The sequence below is a fragment of the Chiloscyllium plagiosum genome, chromosome 44 (assembly GCF_004010195.1).
Source record: "Chiloscyllium plagiosum isolate BGI_BamShark_2017 chromosome 44, ASM401019v2, whole genome shotgun sequence".
In the NCBI taxonomy this organism is placed as follows: domain Eukaryota; kingdom Metazoa; phylum Chordata; class Chondrichthyes; order Orectolobiformes; family Hemiscylliidae; genus Chiloscyllium; species Chiloscyllium plagiosum.
The window spans coordinates 5,375,378-5,380,727 of NC_057753.1; the positions used below are offsets into that span (position 1 = coordinate 5,375,378).

At 49.4% G+C, this 5,350-nt stretch overlaps 1 protein-coding gene across 4 annotated transcripts in view; it reads right to left on the bottom strand.

Moving 5' to 3' along the window:
* The window catches only part of LOC122543488 (zinc finger protein 436-like), a 48,549-nt gene extending 46,367 nt beyond the window's left edge, over window positions 1-2,182 (bottom strand). For 2 of the 4 annotated variants that reach the window (XR_006310051.1, XR_006310052.1), the window contains exons 1-2: window positions 2,135-2,182; window positions 1,560-2,013 (exon numbers count right to left, since the gene is read on the bottom strand). The gene's annotated coding sequence lies outside the window, so the exon portion shown is untranslated. Of the gene's footprint in view, window positions 1-1,559; window positions 2,014-2,134 lie in introns of those variants that run through there. The other 2 variants (XM_043682216.1, XM_043682219.1) reach the window with 2 other exon arrangements.
* Window positions 2,183-5,350: the final 3,168 nt, after the last annotated feature.

Here is a 5,350-nt window from a genome sequence, read left to right on the forward strand (position 1 = left end):
CAGGCCTCCGGTCTGAAAAACAACCCTCCACCACCACCCTCTGTCTTCTACCTTTGAGCCAGTTGTCTCCAAATGGCTAGTTCTCCCTGTATTTCGTGAGATCTAAACTTGCTAATCAGTCTTCTATGGGGAACCTTGTCGAACACCTTACTGAAGTCCATATAGATCACATCAATATGCCCTCAATCTTCTTTGTTACTTCTTCAAAAAACTCAATCAAGTTTGAGAGTCATGATCTCCCTCGCACAAAGCCATGTTGACTATCCCAAATCAGTCCTTGCCTTTCCAAATACATGTACATCCTGTCCCTCAGGATTCCCTCCAACAACTTGCCCACCACCGAAGTCAGGCTCACCGGTCTATAGTTCCCTGGCTTGTCTTTACCACCCTTCTTAAACAGTAGCACACGTTTTCCAACCTCCAGTCTTCCGGCACCTCACCTGTGACTATCGATGATACAAATATCTCAGCAAGAGGCCCAGCAATCACTTCTCTAGCTTCCCACAGAGTTCTCGGGTACATCTGATTAGGTCCTGGGGATTTATCTACCTGTAACTGTTTCAAGACATCCAACACTTCCTATTGTGTAATCTGGACATTTTGCAAGATGGTTGAGTTTAGGAAAAAAGATAAAAAAATCAACAACACCAGGTTATAGTCCAACTGCTTTATTTGGAAGTACTAGCTTTGAGAGCACTGCTCCTTCGTCAGGTGGCGAGTAGGGCAGGATCATAAAACACAGTATTTACAGCATAAGATTATATGCTGTAACTTCTTTCAAATCACATTCCCAAGATAATTTAAGGTTTTATTAAAAAAAAGTGACATCTCAGCTCAGACATTGCATTAAAGGTGAGTCACTTTTCCAAAATAAAACCTTAGTTATCTCAGGAATATGACTTGAAAGAAGAAGATCTGCGATTTACATATTAATGAGCCGACAACTGCAACCCATCCTAAAAGATGGGAGACCCAACAGCAATCTAGGTGTGTTGATTATGTCATTTTAATTGCATGACACGATGATCTTGCCCTCTCAGTTCTGTGTCTTACGATCCTGCCCCACCAACTACCTGACGAAGGAGCAGCGCTCCGAAAGCTAGTACTTCCAAATAAACCTGTTGGACTGTAACCTGGCGTTGAGAGATTTTTAAAAACTTTGTCCAGCCCAGGCCAAAAGCGGCACCTCCTCATCATAATTTGGGAAAAGCAACGGGACATTGCCCACCACTGCAGCCACCGGGCTCCAGCTCACGATCAGTGATTGACAGCAGATTGGCACCAATAGGAAGAGCGCCTGGAGGACTAGGAGTCCTCCAACCAATCAGCTTGAAGGCTAGCGGCAGGACGCAGCTCCCACTGCGCATGTGTGCTGCCGCGCGCCGCCCTTCGGCGGCCGGTTGATGGGGCCTAAAAATCCGAGCGAAGCCCGTGTAGTAGCAGCAGCAACAGCTGTTGACGTCGCCGCATCTGAAAGTGGCACTGCCAGGTTTCGAGGTTAGAAAAAAAATGGTTCAGTAGATTCACGGAGCGTCAAGCACCCACCCACCTTGCCTTACCTTTCTCGTTTCCTCAGGCGGGGTTTCCCCACTGTTTCCGACGGCGGCGCTGTCACTACTACGCATGCGCTGGAGCAAACGCAGTGATGCAGCGTTATCAGCCAAAGACGGAGCACCGAGGTCTGCCCGCCCTCTCATTCACTCCCATTGGTTGGAGGACCAACCGCCGCCGCTCTGTACTCCAGCCCCACCGCTTTGTTCACTCCCATTGGTTAGAGGACCATCCGACGCAGCTCTGTCCTCCAGGCCCGCCCCCTCATTCATTCCCATTGGTTGGAGGACCAGCCTCACGCGCTCGGTCTTCCAGTCCCGCCCCCATATTCACACCCATTGGTTGGAGGACCCCAGCAATGCGTGTCTTTGTTGGCTACTTAGAACAGTCCATCCCCCGTAGTTACACCGGCACCACTCCCCACCTCTTCCTCTGCCACATTGATGACTGCAGTGGCGCCACCTCGTGCAGGACCCCAGCAATGCGTGTCTTTGTTGGCTACTTAGAACAGTCCATCCCCCGTAGTTACACCGGCACCACTCCCCCTCTTCCTCTGCCACATTGATGACTGCAGTGGCGCCACCTCGTGCTCCAGCGAGGAGGTTGAGCAATTCATCAACTTCACCAACACATTCCACCCCGACCTTTAATTTACCTGGACCATCTCTGACACCTCCCTCCCTGGACCTCTCCATCTCCATTAATGACGACGGACTTGACACTGAAATTTTTTTACAAACCCACCGACTCCCACAGCTACCTGGATTACACCTCTTCCCACCCTACCTCCTGCAAAAATGCCATCCCGTATTCCCAATTCCTCCGCCTCCACCGTTTCTGCTCCCAGGAGGACCGGTTCCACCACCTCCCATCCTGGCACCTTCCCCTGCCACCACAGAAATTGCAAACCTGCGCCCACACCTCCTCCCTCACCTCCATTCAAGGCCCCAAAGGAGCCTTCCACATCCATCAAAGTTTTACCTCACATCCACCAACACCATTTATTGTATCCGTTGCTCCCGATGCAGTCTCCTCTACATTGGGGAGACTGAATGCCTCCTAGCAGAGCGCTTTAGGGAACATCTCTGGGACACCTGCACCAATCAACCCCACCGCCCTGTGGTCCAACATTTCAATTCCCTCTCCTACTCAGCCGAGGACATGCAGGTCCTGGGCCTCTTCCACCGCCACCCCTCACACTCGACGCCTAGAGGAAGAATGCCTCATCTTCCATCTCGGAACACTTCAAACCCAGGGCATCAATGTGGACTTCACCAGTTTCCTCATTTCCTGTTCCCTCACCTCACCCCAGTTCCAACCTTCCAGCTCAGCACTGTTCCCATGACCTGTCTATCTTCCTTTCCACTTATCCACTCCACCTTCCTCTCTGACCTATCACCTCCATGCCACCCCCATTCACCTATTGTACTCTATGCTATCTTCACCCCAGCCCTACCCCTCTCATTTATCTCTGCACCCTGCCTCTATTCCTTTTGCCCGAAACATCGATTTTCCTGCTCCTCGGATGCTGCTTGACCTGCTGTACTTTTCCAGCACCACTCTAATCTAGACTCTGGTTTCCAGCATCTGCGGTCCTTATTTTTACCCGGACCAACAGCTGCAGCTCGGTCCTCCAGCCATACCCGCCCCTTTATTCACTCGCATTGGCTGGAGGACCAACCGCCGCAGATTAGTCCTCCAGCCCCGCCCCTCATTTGCCCCACCTTCCACTTGATTGGAGGACGAACCGCTACAACAGTTTGATGTTCCAGCTCCGACCTTCATTCATTCCCATTGGTTGGAGGACCAGTCTCTCTTGATTGGTCCTTCATCGCCCCCCCTCACCAATTTCCGATTGGCACCCCGCCCCTACCCACCCCCCCCCCCCCGGCTGCCTTCAAGCAACCCGGACTCCTGAGCGTAGAGCTCATGGGTTGCAGTGTTAGTGTCCTTACCGCTGAGCCAGGAGGTTAGAGTTCAAATTCCACCTGATCCGAAGGTGTGTAATTGCATCCCTGAACAGGTTGATATTAATTTTGACAGGGTTCGTGTGGAGCAAGACGAGTCCCGTTGTTAGGGAATATAGCAAATGCTGGAGATCACAGCGGGTCAGACAGACCCCATGACGTTGAAGAGCATATGTCCGAAACATCGACTGGCTGCTCCTTGGATGCTGCCTGACCTGCTGTGCTTTTCCAGCACCGCACCTATCGACTCAGCACCCATGAAGTGTCATATTATACCCAAAATGTTAGCTTGCTCTCTCTCTCAATGGATGTTGTCTGACTTGCTGTGATCTTGCTGTACCGTTTTCGGTACAGATTCCAGCATCTGTAGTAATTTGCTGCTATTGCACACCAAGATTTGGACAAGCTTTCAGAGCGCTACTCCTTCGTCAGATAACTGGTGAGGCAGGATCATAGGACACAGTATTTATAGTAAAAGATCCAAGTGTCCTACCACTTTATACTCACAAGCATACACATACACACTCTCTCACAAACACTCACACCTCTCCCCACTCACAAACCCACATGCACACATAAATATAAGTTTGTGAGGTGAATTTGTCCTTGCAGAATTACATTTTATTTTACTCAAAAACTGCACGAATCCATGTAAGATTCCGCAAATCCCTTTTTTAGAAATAGAACCAGTCTGAACGTTGAGGCGCAGACAGTTTAACCTCACACCTTCAATGCATTATCTGAGCTGACATGGCATCTGTTGTTAAAGTTCACTTGAGAATGTAAATTAAAAAGTTCTGGGATAACATACAGAAGAAATGAAATCAACAAGATCATTTTTTTTTAAATGAAAGACTTAACAAACAATCCAGGTTATAGATAAGATTCCCTGCAGTGTGAAAACAGGCTGTTTAGCCCAACCCCATCCTCAAAGAGTAACCCACCCAGACCCATTTCCTTACATTTACCCCTGACAAATGCACCCAACACTATGGGCAATTTAGCATAGCTAAGTCACCTGATCTGCACATCTTTGTGGAAAGAAACCCACCCAGATACGGGGAGAATGTGCAAACTCCACATGGATAGTGGCCCAAAGCAGGAATTGAACCTAGATCCCTGGCTCTGTGAGGTAGTAATGCTAACCACTGAGCCACTGTGGTCTTTTCCAACATATCATTTCAGTTGCATCACAGTGTAAACTTGTGCCATAAATTCTGTTGTATTCCACGAAATACCTGATGAAGGAGCAGCTCTCCGAAAGCTAGTGCTTCCAAATAAACCTGTTGGACTATAACCTGGTGTTGCATGGTTCTTAACTGATGTATTGAACAAAGAATCGTTCCAAAAGCTTGTACTTGCCAATAAACCTGTTGGACTACAACCTGGTTTAGATCAGAGTGGTGCTGGAAAAGCACAGCAGGTCAGGCAGCATCCCGAGGAGCAGGAAAATCGACATTTCGGGCAAAAGCCCTTCATCACGAATAGCCTGACCTGCTGTGCTTTTCCAGCACCACTCTGATCTAAACTCTGGTTTCCAGCCTCTGCAGTCCTCACTTTTGCCTGGACTATAACCTGGTGTTGTGTGATTTTTAACTTGGTCCACTCCAGTCCAACATCATTATCAAGACTTGGGGTCGGGTGAAATCTGGATCAGTGGTGCTGGTGAAATCTACAGAGTAGGCAGCCCCGCCTCTCATTCGCACACTGGTTGGGGGAGCGAGCAGGCACAATGGAATATTGTCCCGCCTCCCATGTCCTATTGGTCGTGCCCGCCATCAATCACCCCGGGCATTGTGACGTTTCGCAGCTGCCTGGCAAGCAGGTAGGTC